The following is a 20,420-nucleotide window of genomic DNA, read 5'->3' on the forward strand; positions in this document are numbered from 1 at the left end:
TTAGCCACTCGAATGAATATAGTTTAGCAAATTTGAAGAGAGTTACTTGCTCTTTGCTACTATGTAATTTCTCTCGGTTAAGGGACGAATTAGAGAGAAATTATGTTTTCTTGATATACGGAGTGGTCCGAAGAGGGCTTGCGTAGAAGGCCTTTGTAAAAGTCTGATAAGGCGCCAATGGTCATTCAGTATGACAGTTTTCGCCATTTTTTGACTTACAATTAATTTACCGCTTAATTTCGGCGGTGATGGAGGCTGGTCCTGATGACAATGTGAAATCTACACTGAATGTTATTCTTCAGCAGACCAAGAACCAAAAGGTTGAATTTGAAGCCGTTGTCGACAACCGGGTGCATGAACTGAGGCAGGACATTCAACAGTAAGTGTCAGGCTTTTCGGCTGAAGTAAAGGGACTGAAGAAAGTCCGGGGTTATGACTGAAAGAAGCAAGGCAACAAAATCCAGTTCAGTAATGAAGTGATCGGGTTTTTTGGCACAGGGGAGTCGGGTGCTCGACTCAGGCAACCTTGAACAGGCCAGGTCCCTGCTCGGTGGCGCGATTGACAGCCTGAAGCAGTGAAATAAGCTGATCAAAATCGCAGATTCGCTTGAAGGAGGCAGGCTGGAGGCAGGAGACAAAGCTGTGGAAAGAAGCGGCTAATCTCCGCTGTGTGAATAACCACGTGTGAAAACAGTCAAATTCGAAGACTTGCGGTTAGCTTTGTACGTACAAAAGGGCCATTGGATGTTTACATTTGACATTCATTCCACACACCAACATGTTGACATTTTTGAACCTCATACAGACTTTTTGAGGTTTTCATGGGTGATTAGGGGAAAACCGTATATTTTTGTTTTCTGATACTTCCTTTTGGTCTGACCTCAGCCCCCTTTTTGGTCACCAAATAACTTAGACTACTCATTAAGAAATGGAGGTAAGAAAGCACACATATGATTTACATAGTATTTGTTTATTTATTTATTTATTTATTTATACTTTTCACTTGTACGACGGCGGCCAGCATTTTGGTGGGAGGGAAACCCACGACCATCCGCAGGTTGCTGAAGACCTTCTCACGTACGGCCGGAGAGGAAGCCAGCATGAGCTGGACTTGAGCTCACAGCGACCGCATTGGTGAGAGACTCCTGGGTCATTACGCTTCGCTAGCGTGCTAACCAACCGAGCCACGGAGGCCCCTTATGATTTACACAGACGACGGAGTTTGTAAACACCCGTACAGAGAAGTTGCGAGTTTCCAAGCTGCCGTGGTCAAGAACGACTTGCTGTGTAGAGGTTTTGTCCCGAAGGTAGAAAAGTCCAATGGGGCACCAACGCAAATGGTGACCTGGTTAGGTTGTGAGATTGATTCACATGGGAATACGCTCCGTATTCCCGAGGGGAGGATAAGAAAGGTGTAAGCTAGCCTATAGGAACTATCGGTCGACGCCTCACGAGGCAGGATATTGCACGTCAAACAAATAGCTAATGTTGTGGGGCTTATCATTTCCATGGCTGTAGGGGTAGGCAACGTGACCTTTATAATGACTAAGTCGTTAAGCATAGACATTGCCGAGGCCCTTAGTTGGAGGGATAGAGTACTTTATCTGAACCCTCTTCGGATATGAGTTTTGGATTGGCAACTTACACGCAGTAAACATAAGGGCTTTTGGCGTGCTAGCTGTCAAGAAGGTGATATATTCAGACACAAGCGGGACAGGTTACGGGGGATATCTTGTTAAGGCAAGGGTGGGTTGGGGGGGGGAGAGGGGGAGGGAATGAAGTTGTTCGCAGTACGCGGACTGCCTTGGAGAGTGAAAAGAGTTTAACCTGGCGAGAGCTTGAGGCAGTCAAGTATTGGAATCATTAGCCACGAAGCTAATATAAAAGAGAGTTATGTGGTTCACAGACAACCGGAATGTAACCCGGAATCTCGAGAAGGGGAGTGTAAAATCTGGTTTACAGCGGATAGCTTTAAATATTTACACGCGGTGAATAGAGAGTTATATAACTTTGGAGCTTCAGTGGATTCCTAAGGGGTCAGTGAGAAAGCGGATTATATAAGGAAGTTAATAGACATTGACGACTGGGATGTCCTTCGACACCTTTCAGGCAGTCGATAGATTATGGGGGCCACATAAAGTGGATTGGTTTGCGTCTGAACACAACGCTCAGGTGCAAGCGTTCTATTCTAAGTTTTGGAACCCGAATTCTAGAGACACAAATACCTTTACGGAATCCTTGGGAGATAGGAGGGGGTGGCCGGTAATTTGTTCGAAAAATGGACGGTTTAGGGGGGAGGTTAAGAGCTGTATGTGGTTACCAAAGTCGTCTGGAAATTATCAAGCCAGTAAGCGAGGGAAATGTATGTTTGGCAGAGCAGACATGTCCTTTAGCATACTGGCAGAGAGGGGATACAGCGATATATGCTTAAATTGTGGCGACGCACGGAGTTCTCTAGAGCATACCTATAAATGTGATTGTCATTGGCAGCCGAGTTCAGAAGAGTACAAATAAATGTGAGAAAATGTTCTTGGTTTCAGGGGCCAGTTAAAGCGATTAAATGTTCTTGGTTGTAGAGCCTGGTAAACGTGATTAAACGTGGTTACTTGCTGCAGTGCTGGGGAGAATGCCGATGATGTGATTAAATGTTTTTGGGTTGCAGAGGTCAAGACAATTCTGGTAAATGTGAATAAACGTCATTGGCTGCAGAGCCATGGGGATTGTGGTTAAATGTGAATAAGCCTCATTGGCTGCAGAGCCGGAGAAAATACTGATTGGCTGCAGAGCCCGAGATAATACTGATTGGCTGCAGAGTCAGGGAAAATACCGGTAAATGTGATTAAATGCCCTTGGCTGCAGAGCCCAAGAGAAATGTAAGAGAAATTATGTTCTCTTGATATACGGAGTGGCCCGTACAGGGCGCTTTTTGGCGCGCTTTGAAGACCTTTAGAAAGGTCTGATAAGGTGTTTATAGTCATTTAGTGCGACAGTTTATGCCATATTTATGTTAATTTATTTCACTGTAATAAATATATATTTTTATTACGTCGCTGGATTTGACAATTCAGCATACGAATACTGAACACTGTAATCCAGCGGGATCCTCCCTTTTGTGCACAATACACGTTCGGGGGGGAACAGCTCCATGCTTTTTCCAGAAGATTTGTCCGGATTGACAATCATTAGAACCTAACACAGACGCGGAAACAAGTGGTTTATCTCTGTTTTTTTAAATGCCTGGTATGTACTAGTTTTCGATCAAGGTTTCATTATGTTTACCAGTTTCATTCTTATACCAACTCTGTACACCTGTTATACTCAGTTACGCAGCTCAATTAAAGAGCGGCTGTCGTGTACTCAAAGCGGCTGTTGTGCCTGCACCCCAGCTATGAGTTACGTTGTTTCTGATACGTAGTCACGGAATTGAGCTAGAGAACAAGATTTAGACAAAAAGATACTGAAGTGAAATACAGCACCTGACAGTTTATATGTCTATGTAAACTGAAAGACAACCATACAGAGTATCTTATACCAGCATTAATATTTAGATCTTTTTTTAACTAAGTAAAATTTTCGTGAAACTTCAGCACGTTTCCATCATCGAGAGAAAGGTGGTGTCACGTTTACTCTAGCTTTCTAATGTCGAAGGTAGTTTAAGCAGTAACCTATGGCAAATAAAAGTTGTTGATTTCGGCGATAAAGGCCCGAGTGATGAATAGCTTTCTCGGAAACTGGACATACTGAAAGAATATTTCTTTCACTGCTTGGACTGTTGATGCTGTAGGCTTACTATACCATATTACAAGAAACGCCCATCAATCCTGTTTAAATAGCCTGCAGTTCAGATCGTAAGTTCCCAGGGTATTATGCTGGTGATTTATTTTAATAGGGTTCAAAATGTTTTCAAAATTACAATAGGACTGTTGTACAACTGGATTCATGCTCAGTTCTGGAACAAATGGAAATAAATCTAAGCACCACTAAGGCTGATCTATGCATTAGATTGTCGCTGGATTTTATGCTTTTTGTGGTTGGTGGCTTGAACACGTCGTTTTAATAAGTTTGTTGTATTTTATAAAAGAAAACAGAAAAAAATCATCCTCTGTATGTGATAGAGATGAAGGAGAAAAATTTAATTTCTTCAATTCTAATAAATTAAGAGAAAAAAAAATACATCAAAAGACTTAGTTAATTTTAAATATTGTCCGGTGAGATACCGTCTTCTCATTCCTATAAACCTTCAGCGTCCTTAATGTATTTTCCCCTGACATTTGTTAATAAAGAACTGATATAACAGAAACTGCAACTGTATCTATTAGGGAGATGCATGCGGATTGGCCCAAAACTGTATGCCAGACATAATTTGTGATACCGTCGTTGACTATTACAAGGCTTGTAAATCAACTTTTTTTTGCGTTTGTGGTGGTCCGTAAACGATACCGATTAGATATAGAAATTGCCCTTCCGGTACACGTAACTAAATGATTGAATTGACCTCAAATGCAGTAGTTCTGTGTTATCATGTCTTTTGGAGTGAATGGAATGAAGATGGCTGGGTCGATTCACACCAACCATTTGTGCAGTATTGTCATTTTATTCTACGTATTCTGAAGTATGTTTTAATCAGATGCTGTCTTGTCCTTTCATCTCACCGCGATTGAAATGTGAAGCCGGAACATACCGAGTTCGCCATATACAAGAACTGATGGAATGTATTCACGAAATCTAACATCAGTTGACAACATTAGTTAAATTCCTGCTGATACACTTAGCAAAAATAAAAAAAAAAGCAAAAAGAAATTTTATATTGTTTTTTTCTCAGTATTAAATAACGTGTTATCTCAACATTTCGGGAAAGTATTCATTATCCAAGGTGGCTTAAATTTCCACCAAATTTTCACATTTAAGGGCAATTATTCAGAAGCCATGGCAGCGTGAAAACAGAGTGGTCGGTAATCACAGTTCCCAGCGCTGTTGTGCAAAAGACGTTAACTTTAGGTCGTACTGAAATCTACCAAAGTTTGGTGGCTGAGTCGAAGTAACGAACACAAGGGAAAGGATATACACGTGAAAACACTGTAAGCTACAAAATGCGTACCATTGCACTGTGATTTCACTTTTATGATATAAAGTAAGATATATGAAACTATTCATTTTTTTACTGTTTTACAAGTCGCGATATTTCTGTGGAGGACGTTTCTGGAAGTCCCCTGGGCAAATGAATAAGTTTAATGTAGGGAGATGAGTTCTAACAAAGAATTCATCCTAGCTGAAGAAAGGCTTGCGTGATTTCTAATCTTCCCTTATTAATATGCAAATATTCACCTTTACATAACGATTTATGGGCAACGTGCGATAGAGTCGAGTCGATTCTTCTTTTAGGAAAGTACTGTTACGAGTACTTTCTCCGCCATAAACGATTGTCACTAAAAATATTCTCATTCCTGAGTGACTTTCTACATTACTCAAATAATATTTATTTATTTATTTAATTGGTGTTTTACGCCGTACTCAAGAATATTTCACTTATACGACGGCGGCCAGCATTATGGTGGGTGGAAACCGGGCAGAGCCAGGGCTAAACCCATGACCATCCGCAGGTTGCTGACAGACCTTCCCACTTACGGCCGGAGAGGAAGCCAGCACGAGCTGGACTTGAACAGCGACCGCATTGGTGAGAGACTCCTGGGTCTTTACGCTGTGCTAGCGCGTTAACCAACTGAGCCACGGAGGCCCCCACTCAAATAATAAGTGGAGTAAACATTTGACTGTGAATTGAGACTATATATATCTACAAGGCTGAAAACTTAATTACCGTCCATTATGTGACACGTTCGTGAATTTATAACAGGTTGATTTATACATGCGGGCCAAGTTTAATTGTGTCGGATACCTTCATGCATGTTTCTTGGATCTTTGAACACATCTGTTAACTGAACAGGCATCTCCGTAGAACATACTCTGGCATTTGCATGTCAGCGATAGTGGCTTGCTTGGGTGTCTTATGCAAGAATGGGGTGACGCAGTGAGAGACAACTTTATAAGATCCCGGCCACATTGCGCTGTGCATTATTTTACCATGGAATCCGACGAGAATGAGATATTCCTCACAAAGTAATGCTCCCCTCTTGGCGTTCAGCATGAAGGGAATAGTGCAACGACTGGTTGTTGCCAGTCTTATCAGTATAATGGCTCGGGCGGGGCGGTTTACTTGTCTTCGGTAAGTTGTCTCAGTGAAGCAGCACTAGATAAAAGAGCGGTGGAAATTCGTCCGGCTACAAGGAGGCACATTACAGGTACATGCACCCTAAGGATTCCTTCGTCGTCATATGACTGAAAAAATTGTTGAGTACAACGTTGAACCCCAAGCACTCACTCACTCACAAAGTAATGCTGATATTGATATCTATGTAAAGCTGATTTTTGGCGTGACTAAGTTCTCCCCCGTACCGTACTTTCCAGAATAAGAATGTAAACTGTCTGTTGTTTCTATAAAACAATCCACAGCCTGACAACAAGGTGCCGTCACAAGTATCGTTTAGCTTTAGAAATAAAGTTTTCGAACATGTTCATGGAATAGGACATAATAGTAGTCCTTTATGGAACACTGCCAGTGTAGCATTACCTTTTCGGGTTGATGTCTCACATTTCAAATGCAATTAAGCTGCCCTTTTCAATTTCTTTTTAGTCATGCTCTTTAACAACTCTTAACCCTCAGCAAGTTTGCTGTGCCCTTCCTAACGGATCTAGTAGAGTGCTTATGAACTGACCTCAAATACCACTCTTCTGTTAGAGTTAAAATACATATAGATTACGTATGGAAGTAATCAATGAAAAACAGAAATAAAAAAACACCTGTTGCTGTGGGAAAATTTGTGAAAAATCTGTGAATTGATGCATGAAATGTCGTTTTTTTTTCACGATCAAGACAACTCGTTGTTCTCATAGGGTGATATTTTACGTGTATATCAGAAGCGTTAAAAGCTGGATCTTCGTCCATTCATGTGTTACTTCAGGGTTACAGGATAACAACGGGTAAAATACAAATACCTGTATCGGTAAGGTAAGGTCTAATATCCCCTCCCATTATAATACTTAACAAGTATAGGAAGCCCATAAAACTGACGTTTTCGCTTAATTACTACCTGGAGTCGGTTATTAGAGCTTCAGTTAGTTATAATGGACACTAGAACTAGCCACCAAACGCCCATTCCTCGCCGGTGCTGACAGCAGATAAGAATCTGGTACAGGATCTAAGAAATCTGCCTCATGTCTCATGCCCAAAAATCCTAGAGCACATCTCAAAGGATGACTAGCGGAAATTGTTACACATGACACCATTATTTGGTTTATCCTCTAATCAGTTCATGTACAAATACGACAGATACTGAACTTCAACGGGTCGTGTACACCACGGTACGTACTGCAAAGGCTGAATGTAACCACCGTGGTAACAAATGTTAAATACAAATGTCTCGATGGTGTGTATTAAATCCACATTTCGTTTCAGTCGCTTTCCAGAAAAGGACAATGTGTTACGTATTTAGGCCGTGTCTGAATCAATTCAAGTAGCAATGCCATTTTCTACAGTCTGGATTGCCTGACAAACATATCTGGGAACGCGTCAACAATTTAGACCTTCAGTGTTTTGAGAAACTTTCTTTACGCGGATTTTTTATGCAAAAGGGGAACGTTTTCGCATTTGCTTTTCCCACAGTGAAATGTCCATAAAGATAATTGTAAGTGTTAGCAGCATGTTTTATCACCAGGTTAGATTTCCATCTCGATGCACTGAGGACGACGGCTTCTCCATCGACCAAAAGCAGAATCCTTCTCTAAAAGGACTGGTAATTATGGGACGTAGAATTAAACCCTACACCGGTGGGAGAAATGTGTAAATGCATTTATACAACAGTGCATTTCCAGGATCAGAACATTATCAAGAAAGGGTCATTTCAAGGGGCGACAGAGTTCAATGGCGACCTTTGGGATACATGTTTGACGTGCTAATTTTGCCACGGGTATTTTGTATTTGAGTCGATATACCAAGCTTTTAACACGTTATTTCAGGGTCAGGTAGTGTTTGATGGATTTGTGCATTTACCTCGATATTTGATTCTATAACGCCTTACTCTGTAGGATTACCATTGTATGGCGGCGGGTAGGTTGATGAGTATAAGGAAAAGAAGCGCCCGGAAAAACGTTTTTCGTTACCGACGCAGGCCACCATGGCACTGAAAATGTTCATCGAAGAAAACAAAAAATGACAGAGTAAATGGCTATGTATTAACGCCACCTCGACAGTATTTCAGCTATATCTTGGTAAACTACGCAAAGACATAACACTATACAAAAAGATTAATACGTTAATATCTGTGATGAGAATCACATAATAGGATTAAGAATAATGATTAGCGTGTATTTACTGACAATAGCCAATACCATCAGTTTTTATTCCTTAATTTGCCCTTTGAACTATGATATTATTAGGACGATGTCATGCCCTTCCCACATGTAGGTTATGTTAGCGTGCTAGCACACCACAGTACACACGAACCTCTCATCAATGCGGACAACGGGTGTCCAAATCCAGTTCATTCTTTTTCCCTCTCCGGTCTTTGTGAAGGCCTTTCAGCAACCTGCGGATTGTCATGGGATTCCCTCGGGTTCTGCCTGGTTTCTTCAAACCATTATTCTATTTGCGCTCTTGTCATTTTCCCCAGGCAAGTACATGAAGAAAAAATACAATTTATTATGCGTTTTCTATGGTGACACTGAGAAGAAAACTTAAGGGCAAGTCGTAGACGTGACCATAGCAGGTTTATTTCTCACAGCACCATCCAGCACCTCCGATCTGGTTGCAATTAGAACGTGCTCTTCCCCTTTATAACATAGGGCCTCAGATTTATTCCTGCTGCCTCGACAAGGGTCCGCAGAGGATGGACGGGTCAGTAATTGACTTACAATCAGAGATTGCTGACCTTGTCTTACACAGAGTGATGGATGGCCCACAGTTGTCATTCCCCGACCCCAGAGAAGTGTATTGATCAGTAATAACAGCCCACCGGGGATGTCTGTCCACCAGTAGGAATGGTGCTGGCTGTAACACAAAGGGAAACAATCTCCAGGATGCCCTGAATAGAGTTTACTCACATAAGCAGTATGACGTAGACAAGTGAGCCATTGGTGCAGATGCACTAACTGGTACATCACTTGTACGTTATGACCGACAATAATAGGTGATAACAGTCTTTGTGTAAAAAACATGAATCCCTCTTTTATTATAACTTTAACTTTTTAAATACAAGCTCAAAGACTTTTATTGCTGCGTTTTGCCGACTGTGGCTGTGTAGTGAGAAGATCGTCTGTGTTGCAAACTGTATAGGTCCGGGATTCAATCTCGAATCAAGTCTTACCTAAGATTTAACATATGATGTGTTGGTACGCCTCGCGCTCAACATTAGAGGAATAAGTCACGTACTGACCGGTGTCAGCATAATGCGAATGGTTGAGGCATCGTGCATGGTGTCTTCCGCATGGTGTTCCTGTGAGGCAGCACTATGCATGTATATCGGCAATAGGTTCTGTCTGGTATAACTTCGTGCTATGATCGAAGCATTGTTAGAAGAGACGTTAAACCCCTGCCGAGCAAATCTATGGAATAATGAGAATATTTATAATCTTTATGAGGACAGCCTCAAATACTCACTTTTTAACAGACGCGAAAAGCTGGTGGGAATTTTCCACGTACTAATAAACATTGACAGAATTATGTTTTATGTAGAAACATGGATTGACCGAGTCTTGTATCCTCGAAGGCCTTTATATCGCACATTAACCTGATTTACGATCATATTCCTTTTTTTTTTGTTCTCATGAGATTGCATTCCAGTCACTAGGACAGCAAGGTGTGGGTTCAAAACCGGCATTGGACAGGTAAATTGTGCATTCCCATGCTTTCACAGCTTTGGCAGCCTTGGTGACAACAAGTGGTCGATAACGCACTGTTATGTTATGTTGACAAGTCGCCTTTCACCAATACGGTGAGCATATTTGTTCGTCAGAAACTCGTCAAAAGGTCGGTGGTTTACCGCGGTTTCCCCTATGCATAACATTGACCGCCACCATATACGTGAGAATTCCGGAGTATGCGGTTAAACAACAATAACAACAATCAAATGAATCCAAATCCTAAGATAACGATTTCCTGTACTGCCAGATTTGTCAAAATTTCAATTAGATATGGACGAAGAGATCTTTCTTTTTGTAATAGTTTTTTTTCTGCTTTAAGTGGGATACAAATAATCAGGACAATTGGAAAAAGGTGGGTTTAGTATGTCATTATATGTTTCCATACAATAGCCGGCTAAACAGAACTCCAGAAACTTGCTTCCAGACAATTATGCATCCAAACAATGTTGTTGGGAATATTTATTCAATAGTTTTTATACGACTGAAGCTTTACTACCTTTTAAAAGCACGGCAGAGCTTGGAGACAAGATTACACCAGACAGGAATGGGTGCATGAAGTAACTGGCTGTTGTCGCCAGCTGGGGAAAAGTATCCCGTCTAAACTACTCTTAATATGAGATGGAGGGATGTTTGAGGCATTGCCCGGAAATGAAAATCATGATGTTTGAGGTGGCTCGAACATGAGAGTTCAGCTATTCAGTGAAAGGATTTGCACAATATCTATTACAATCTGAGGACGTGTCTGTGGGATTACAGCCCATTCAACGAATCTTACCTTATGCTGGGTCTAGACAAGAAATGAGTTTCTGTTATCCACAAGTTTCCATACAGTTTCGCAGTCTCTTATTGTAACACGCAGGACAAGAAAGACTATAATAATTTAGGCCATGAGAATGCGATTGACATAGATGTGCCAACTTATTTTTCGAGGCAAACACCATGATTCATGACCTATTAAAATGAGCCTTGTTTGTCGAACATAAAGCTGTTGGAGAAAATTATTGTTCCAATTCATCAGTCTGTCATAAGTGTCTGTAGCGTTTTTGTTCCCGTGCTTTACCTTGCAGAACAGCTGTGCTTCCTATGTCTATGATATACATCTAAGACAGTGCTGATCGAATAGTCTGTACTGCTTCACTGGGGCATAGTGTGTAAATATGGCGTCCATCGCAAAAACTGAAAACATCTCATTCACTGCAATTCGGTCAAATTACAGGTACTCCGATGGGTGAAAGGAGGCATTTCTTGCATTTCCACTGTATAAAAATTAGCAAGATTTCGTATGGTCGATGAAAATAAACGCGATATATTATTCAAGTTTCATTTTATTCTTAATCTCTCAAAGGGTAAAGGATTGATATAAATTTCAAAATTAATGTGTATTGTTGCCTTGCAGCGTAGGTGGGGTAATTCATGTTAATGAAGTCCAGGCTTTGGGACTGATCTATTTAATGATTTAATTGTAGTTTTACGGCTTTTACAACTCAAGAATATTTTTCTTATACAGCGCCAGCCGTATGAGTGGGAGGAAAAATGCCAGGAGAAAGCCCACGACCATCCGCAGGTTTCTGGAAAGCCTTCCCATATGCGACCGGCATGAGCTGAACTTGAACTCACAGCGACCGTATTAGGTGAGAGGGTCCCGGGTTATTACCCTGCATTAGCACGCTAACCTCTATGGCACAGAAGCCCACACGGTGCCATTGTAGTGTTAATGCTATGCCAGAAGGCGGAAGATGAGACGCACCGTGATTGTCTGAGCATAAAACACCTGCCTACAAGTCGCGCCATGATGTGGCGGCGACAATTGAAGGTTAATGAAATCACATACCTATACCTTTGTGTTGAAACCATCTTTCGAACAGGAAGTGTGGAATCCCGCGCTCTTACTGCCCCCACAGGCCTTGGTTACGATAAGCGGTTACTGCCGCTCGTGTGTTCGCAGTGTTACGCTTCTTCAAAACCACTTGTTGTCAACCAATATCGCGTTGAAGTCTCTAGGCCTATGTCACATGTGTGGAAGTTCTTCATTAGCCAAATGTGGGTGATTTACCTGAGGTCCTCTGGTTTCCTTCATGTAGGCGCATAATTCCCTCAACAGCTGTTAGGGTATAATTCGTGATCGGGATCAGGACCTTCATGGCCTCATGGAGGATGAAATTTGTGCCGAATTGAAGTCTCAAGAGTTAAGCGCTTTCCTACCAAGAAAGCTAGTAATGTTATAAGGCTAAATACATATTTGTTAACTTTTGAAAGCACCTCATTTCCGTCATCAATTTACATTGGTCCATACAGTGTCCGTGTTGAACTGTACATGCCCAATCCGACAAGGTGTTTCGTGTACCAAAAACGTGGCTATGGCAAGGGACAATACCGAAATAAATTGGTTTGCTTTAGATGCGGTAAGAAAGGTCATGTGGGTTTTGACCGCACCCACGCAATTAAGTGTTGCAACTGTGGTGGAGATCACATATCTACCTTGACTGACCGTGATTTATAAAAGAAAACCAAATTGTTATCTTTAAAATTAAAAAAAAATATTTCTTATCAAGAAGCTCGCAAATTAGTGCCAAATAAAATTTATGGCAGATTTGGTTAGCCAATGTGGTCAAGTGAGCTAAAACATCCGTTTGTACTCATACTTCTTCGACTTGGCCCATTGTAAACGACAAACCTAGTTATGCTTCTGTGCAACAATCTGCTAAACTTATGCGTAATTCTTCCTCAACCCAGACCACCTTAGTACAACCAATAAAATGGCATTTAAACGAACAATTACCGAAACCTTTTAAAAGAATGGGAGATTTTAATTCCCTTAAACCCCTATGGGGCAGTATTAATATAAATAATAAGGGCAAGATAGTAGAAGATTTTTTTTTATCGACGGAGGCACTGTGTTATTTCAACAATGGTTCCAATAACTATTTACATCCAGGTAATGGAGATTACTGTGTTATTGTATAGGAAAGTAGACTTTCAGACATCCAGGATAGTATACTATAAAAGATAACACTATAAAACTGTTCTACTGGACAATGTATATTATTTACTGATGTTGCGGCGACAACCTTTCCCCTCCAACAGAGTAATGTGTTAAGGTTTATATATTGGTTTTAGGGTCACTTTCCTGGCGGATATCTTGGCCCATCAAATCAGTGTTTTATTTTTTTTTAACACATGAATAATTTGGATAGATGATGGCAGTGCGTTGGTATACTATTTACATATGTGCATGAGTCAATTACTAGAATTAATCCTTTTTGTGGTAACTTGTGTATAGCTTATTGTATAGGTTCAAATACTGCCATGTTTATTTAACAGAAAGGGGATAAATAGTAAGCTATTTACAGAGGTATACGTTATCTTTACATTAGAAATACATAGATCTACATTGCAGAATTACATTGAGTTGCCTATACAGAGAGAAAAGTTGCTTTTATTTATTGGTTAACAGTTTTGTTCTCTTGCTTTCTCCTCTGTGACGTGGAGTTCAGGAGTTTATACCGGACGCCGTCCAGGAAAAACCAGCGCACTGGAAACCTGTGCCTGTAACAGGTGCGACAAGTATAATTGAGGAGCAAGGATGTCGGGCCTCATCCACTTAGTTGAAGCAAGAGATAGTCCTATTGTTATGATGTCTTTCATGTTTCTGGTCTTCGTTTCCTTGGTGTTAATTTTCTTTGGTCCCAGGGGTCTTCTTATTGTATTTCCTGTCTTCTTCTTTTATAAATTTCCTTTTCAAACGTTAGCAGACAGCACGTTTCATGGACCGGTAGAACAGGTCCTGGCCTAGAGTGTTTAGGTGCACTCCGTCGTTGGTTAGAATTTGCTTTTGTGGTGGGATCAGTCCGCTATGTCTCCAGAAGGTAGCCAATTGGTTGTTTGTCAAATGATGATCAAGTGTGACCCTGCACATTTTTAGATCCGTCAGTATATATTTCTAGATGACCGTTGTAGTGTTTGTGAAAGTGTTCTAAGGCTTTAGCTTTGATATATACTGGGTTTTCCAGTTTTCAAATTTGGTCGTGGAGTGCAGTGTCTATTTGGGGGGTTGTTGTTGATATGTGTTTTCTTGTTGCTTTGGCAAGGCAAAAGTAAGGCTTTTGAGTATGGTGTGAAACAAAAAGAATTCCTATATATACTGAAGTTACATACGAAAACAAAGTGAACAAACCAGTATGTACAAGTTCCATGGTGAACACAGTTCACGTTCATGGTTGAAGTATACAATGGGTCTATACAATTTAAAACAATGAGACAACAGGACCTGGTATAAAGTGACCGAATTTGAATATAATACAGTTTTACATGAGTGAACAACTTTTACCATTTTGAGGTACATTCGCACAAGCTAATTAACATTTTATCAACACTGTGTCCCAGGTGTGTGATAGGTTAAACCTGAGTAGCCCATTTCAGTTGAGAGTGGGATTTTTAACCTTTACGAAAATGGTTTCCTTAACCCCTCCCTCAAACCAATGGAACTCTTTGGAAAAAATATTTACGCTGTTCCCATTAACACTATGACCTGAATTACATATATGTTGGAACACAGCAGAATCATAGCCACTAGATGCTGGTTTTTGGTGTCGTTTAACACGGCTACTTAGTGGCTGCTGTGTTTCACCAATATATGAATAACTGCACGTGTTTTCACCACATTTTATTTCATACACCACACCACTTGTCTTGTCTTTGATGTGCTTGTCCTTTGGTCGAACAAGAGATGTTCTCAGTTTCTGATATGGTTTTAAAAGTAATCTAACAAGGGATGAATACAAGGCCCTACAGGAATTACGGAAAGATGATTCCAGGATGGGTACATTAAAAAACTAAAAACTGAAACAACAATCTAAACATTTCTTAGCTTTAAAAAAACTAATATTCCTGTTTTTACATTCTCTCACAATTCCATGAACGGCTGTCAGGGATAAATACGTGACAAGGATCAAGATATCATTGACTTCTCCGAAGAGGAAATATGCTCAGAATTGAAATCACCCGGTGTTACCAGAGTGAAACGCTTCACTACGAAGAAATCAGCAAACATCCTTAAACTAAATACATATCTTTTGACCTTCAATAGTAGATCTCTTCCGTCGTATATCTACATAGGCCCGTATAGGGTTAGTGTTGACATATATATTCCTAATCCGACACGATACGGCAGTGATGGTCATGATAGTTTCGACTGTCACATCAGTTAAGTGCTGCAGTTGCGGTGGAGATCACATGGCTTCTTTTAGGGACTGTCCACTTTTCGTTAAAGAAAAACAAATCATCAATATAAATGTCAAACAAAATATATCTTACAAGGAAGCTCGCAAATGATTTTCACCCTCTAACGCTTCTCCGCAGACTTCGTTTGCCAATGTGGTCAAGCGAGTGGAATCTGTTGCTACTCAAATTTCATTGACTTGCCCCATTTGAAACGACAAACCTAGTTCTACTTCTGTGCAGCTTTTGGTCCAATCTACGCTTAATTCTTGCTCAACCGAGACTACTTCAATACAACAAATAAAACCAGTAAATAGTAACGAACAAACTCACAAACCGGAAATCAATCCATCTAAAGATAAAAATGCCAAAAATAAGTCGAAAAATAACTTCAAAATAATAATAATAAACCTAGTGGTCCACAGAGCACCCCCTCTAATGGCCACTAGTTATCCTGTTCAAACTTTTAATCAGTTTGGATTGTTGGAGGGCGTTGGTCTTTCGACATAGAATGAGGATGTGATAGAAACATCGCCCGCACCAGGGAGGTCTACTAGCCGATCCCAAGGAAGGGTCTTCCTCCGTCCAAACGTAAAGAGAATTGTTCTATACGTCTACCTCCATAATGTCTACGTATGACAAAATTATACAATGGAATTGTCGAGGTCTTAAGGCAAATTGTCCTTTGTCCTTTGTCTTCAGGAAACTCTCACCTGAATATATCTGACAAAGACACAATAAGCCCTAATCATTATTAATTATGCAGTACTTATTCAAATGAAGAAGAGCGGGCGGCGGACGGCTCTTCTATCGTCGAAAATAACGATATCAATCACAGATCTGTTGCTCTTGATACAGGCTATGGCCGTTCGTGTTTCATTGTCTGAAACTATCACATTATGTTCGGTGTGTATTCCTCCGAACACTTGTTTGTCAGCTTCGGCCTTACAAAATTTAAAAAGGACAATTACCTAAACCGTTAATAATATTGGGAGATTTTGGTTCCCATAACACCCAGCGCGGAGCAATAACATAAATAATAGGGGAAAATACTGGCAGTTCTTATCTCAGGAGGAACTGTGTTATTTCAGTGTTGGTTCTAATACCTATTTACACCCGGGTAATGGGGCTTATTCTGCTATCGATCTCACTAATCACTGATCCATCAGTTCTCCTTGATTTTTTTTTTGGAAAAGTGCATGATGATCTTCGTGGTAGTGACCATTTTCCTATTATCCTAGAACATATCACTTCTAATGCTTCAGAACGTGGAGTTTGGTGGAAATTCGATGAAGCAGATTGGATCGTATTTGAGATGTTCTGCAAGGCTGATACCACTCTAGAGACTATCAATGCAGCAGATGATCCTATATTAACATTTAATGGACTTGTTTTACGAGCTGCCGATAGAACTATACCTGAGACCTCGACAATCCGAAATTCAAAGGTAAAGCCTGGTATAAGAAGCGTCACAAAGCCATTAAGGACCGTAAAAAGACCGGGCGAAACTTTAATATTTGTCCTACTGATAATAACTTAAACCAGGTTCGTGCTTTTAGAGCAAGGGCTCGTCGAGTATCCAAGTCCAAGAGACGATCTTGTTGGCGGAACTTTGTTTCAGGCATTACGTCAAAAACACCTATGCGTAAGGTCTGGAACATGATTCGGAAAGTTTCCAAGAAATCTTCTTCTGAAAACTATACTAAAGAATTCCAACATATTAAAAACCAGAAAGAGAAAATTAAATTGACCTTTTCTTCTAAAAAATTAGCAGATTATAATCGTCCTTTTAATATCGATGAACTTAAAACTGCATATAAAAAGGCACACGATACTGCTTGTGGTCTTGATAACGTATATTATGAGTTTGCGCACCATTTACCGCCTGAACCACTGGAGTCTCTTGATAATGTTTGGATAACTGGTGGTTTTCCACCCTCATGGATGGAGGCGTGTATTATTCCTGTTCCCAAACCGGGTAAGGATCATCATTTTTATCTGATTGTCAGTTTAAGTTTGGGTGAGGTTCACTGTTTTCGACTCGTATGGGCAGGAAATGGGTGTACCCCTGGGCATTATTCTATTCCCAACTGTTTACCCTAAAAATAAATAGCTTAGGAAAAACCTTAACATCGGGCACAGAGGGCTCATTTTATGTTGATGATTTCCTCATATGCTACCGAGGTAAAATATGAATAATATTAATATAATAGTCACATCCACCCTTCTTGGCACTCAGTGGCGGGTGGGGAACACGTAAGCCTGGCCTCCTAGCAAATTTCAACAGTCGTTGGCAATGAAAGGAGAGATGAAGTACCGCTAGATATTGAAACAGGAAACAATTATTTTTCTAGTTTCTTAGTAATATCTAATGAAAATGAAAATCAAGGTAAAATGAAAATAGATTTATCTGTAATGGAAAAAAACATTAGACAGCTATGCTGGAAGTTTAAAATAAGTCAAGAAAATGAAATCTGGTAACATTTTGTTGGAATGAACATAAATTTACTGAAAATTCAAAAACCCATTCAAAAAAATATGGGCACTACACTATCACCTCCCTGTTTAGCATCAAAACAAAGAGTCTGACTAAAACTCTTACATCTGGTACAGAGGGTTCTTTATTTGTTGATGATTTTTTGGGGAAAATAAATTTTTAGGGGTTTAATTTAATCGCAAGTTATCGTTTATTTCTCATATTAACATGCTTAAAGCTAAATGTACAAAGGCTCGCGATATAATAAAAATCGTGTTTAGCATCGATTGGGGTGCTGACCGATCTGTTTTAATAAATCTATATCGCTCTCTGGTGAAGCCTAAATTGGACTATGGGTCCATCATTTACGGTTCCCCAAGGAAATCATATCTTAAAATGTTGGATCCGGTCCATCACCAAGGTTTTGAGATTCAGCCTTGGTGCTCAAGACCCTTCGTTTGGTCTTTGTATAAGGGACCATATTGTAGAAATGAACATCATGTTTGAGGATATAGCTCCGATGTCTTTCTGAAGTCTCCTCCCTGGCTTCTTCCACAACCTAAATTATTATCTTTGATCTACCTAAACATAATAAATTAAATACAAACCCTCTTATAATTTTTGCTAAAATTAAGGCTAATTATATGGATTATAAATTTATGTACACTGACGCGTAAAAGGATGAGGACAGTTTTGCGGCTGTCTTAGACAAGCAGGTCACTTCTCTTCGTCTTCCACCTTCATCTTCCATCTTTTCTGCAGAGGCCAGGGCTATACTCCTGGCATAAATCATATGTTTCTTGTGGGCGTGCCAAGAAGGCAATGATTTGCACTGACTCTCCTGCTTTTGGCAATTGAGAATAATAAATTTAAAAAATCCATTAATTCTTGAAATAATAGCCATATATAGAAAACTGAAAAAAAGAGGTAAAGATATTATATTCTGTGGATACCAAGTCATAATCGTATCCATGGAAACACAGTCGTGGGCAGGGAAGCGAAAGTTGCCCTATATAAACCTGTATCTCGGGTTAAAATCACGTATACTGACATGAAGTCTAATATTCTTAAATATATTCGCCGCCTTTAGCAGAGTGAATAGATCTTCCAGGTCCATAATAAACTGCATGCTATTTATCCTGTCATTAGCTACAATTGTTATATCGAATGCCTCGTAGAGACCAAGTATTCTTAACGAGGTGTCGTATTGGGCATTCTCGTCTAACACAAAATTTCATACTAGATGGGAGCAGTGCTCCTGAGTGTGTTGGATGTGATGCACAATATGGCATCAAACACATCCTGGTTGACTGTGTAGGCTTTGCTCATATTCAGCAAATATTCTACACAGTCAATTGAATATCTGAATTATTTGACAGCGTCCATGGTGACATTGTTATTAATTTCGTGAAATATGTTGGTTTGTATCATAATATATAATTTTTACGTCTGTATGTGAATTGTTCTACACTATACTACTATATACATACGTACATTTCATAGACAGTGTTATTTTCGTGTTTTAACTAAGGTTTGGTTCTTTTATCTGGCTTTAAACACGTTCGTCTACATAATGTTTTTCTTTTAATGGTCTCATTGTTTAGAAAATCACTATACTGATTCTTAGTTTGAGCATGTTCTCGTCACGAAATTGTTGAAAAATTGCCGATGTGGCGTAAGACCATACACATTCATTTTCTTCTTCGCTGTTTTTTACCGGCCCGGATAGCACAGTTGGTAGAGCGTCCTCTTCGGGATCGGTAGACCCAGGATCAATCCTTGATCGAGTCACAACCCGTATCAGTTCTAGGGCGGCTTACTTGCCTACGGTAAGTCGTCTCAGTGAAGCAGCACTAGATAAAAGAGCGGTGGAAATCCGTCCTGCAACAAGGAGGCACATTACACGTACATGCACCGTAAGGATTCCTTCGTCGTCATATGACTGAAAAATTGTTGAGTACTCACTCACTCGATGTTTTCTGCCGAGGCCACTGCTATGCTCCTGGGCGTGGCATATGTGTCTTCTGGGCGGCCCAGAAGGTAGTGATATACAGTACAGAATAGTTAATTTAAAAATCCACTAATTCTTGATATTCTAGCCTTGCATAGACAACTAATTAAAAGAGGCAAAATGTTATATACTGTTGGATACCAAGTCGTATTGGTGTTCATAGAAACATAGTCGTAGACATGGAAGCTATAGCTGCATTTAACCCTCATCCAATCAACATATTTCATGTCCTAATCCAACCAGCTGGGGTCCATTTGGACGCCACTGTGATATATGGTGATAGCACATCTTAGTAACACACATTAAACGTCATTTCATTTTGGAGTGATTTTATTATTAGAGTTTGTATCGTAAAATTCCGTTACTCTAACTAACTGACACTGGGTCACAAACTGTACGCTGTGATTTGGGCATACAGGTTTGTTGATTTGGGCATACAGGTTTGTTGACTTGGGCATACAGGTTTGTTGAACGGATCATGGCTCAGACGGACATTTTTGTCCACTTGACGAGAACAGAGGAAATATCTCTTCCTCTTTGCAACGCCTCCCTCCCTTTGGATATCCTGTTGTGGAGCAACATCAACATCTAAAATTCTAATTTAGATGGTGGTTATGGATTCAGGAAACACGCTATTCAACTGGGGTCCATTTGGACCCCGATCACAAGTTAAATACAGTACCTATGATGTCGGATTTGTTTTGTTTTTTTTTTGGAACTAATATATGCACCACGACATGGGCG

This window comes from Liolophura sinensis, chromosome 11 (assembly GCF_032854445.1).
Source record: "Liolophura sinensis isolate JHLJ2023 chromosome 11, CUHK_Ljap_v2, whole genome shotgun sequence".
In the NCBI taxonomy this organism is placed as follows: Eukaryota; Metazoa; Mollusca; class Polyplacophora; order Chitonida; family Chitonidae; genus Liolophura; species Liolophura sinensis.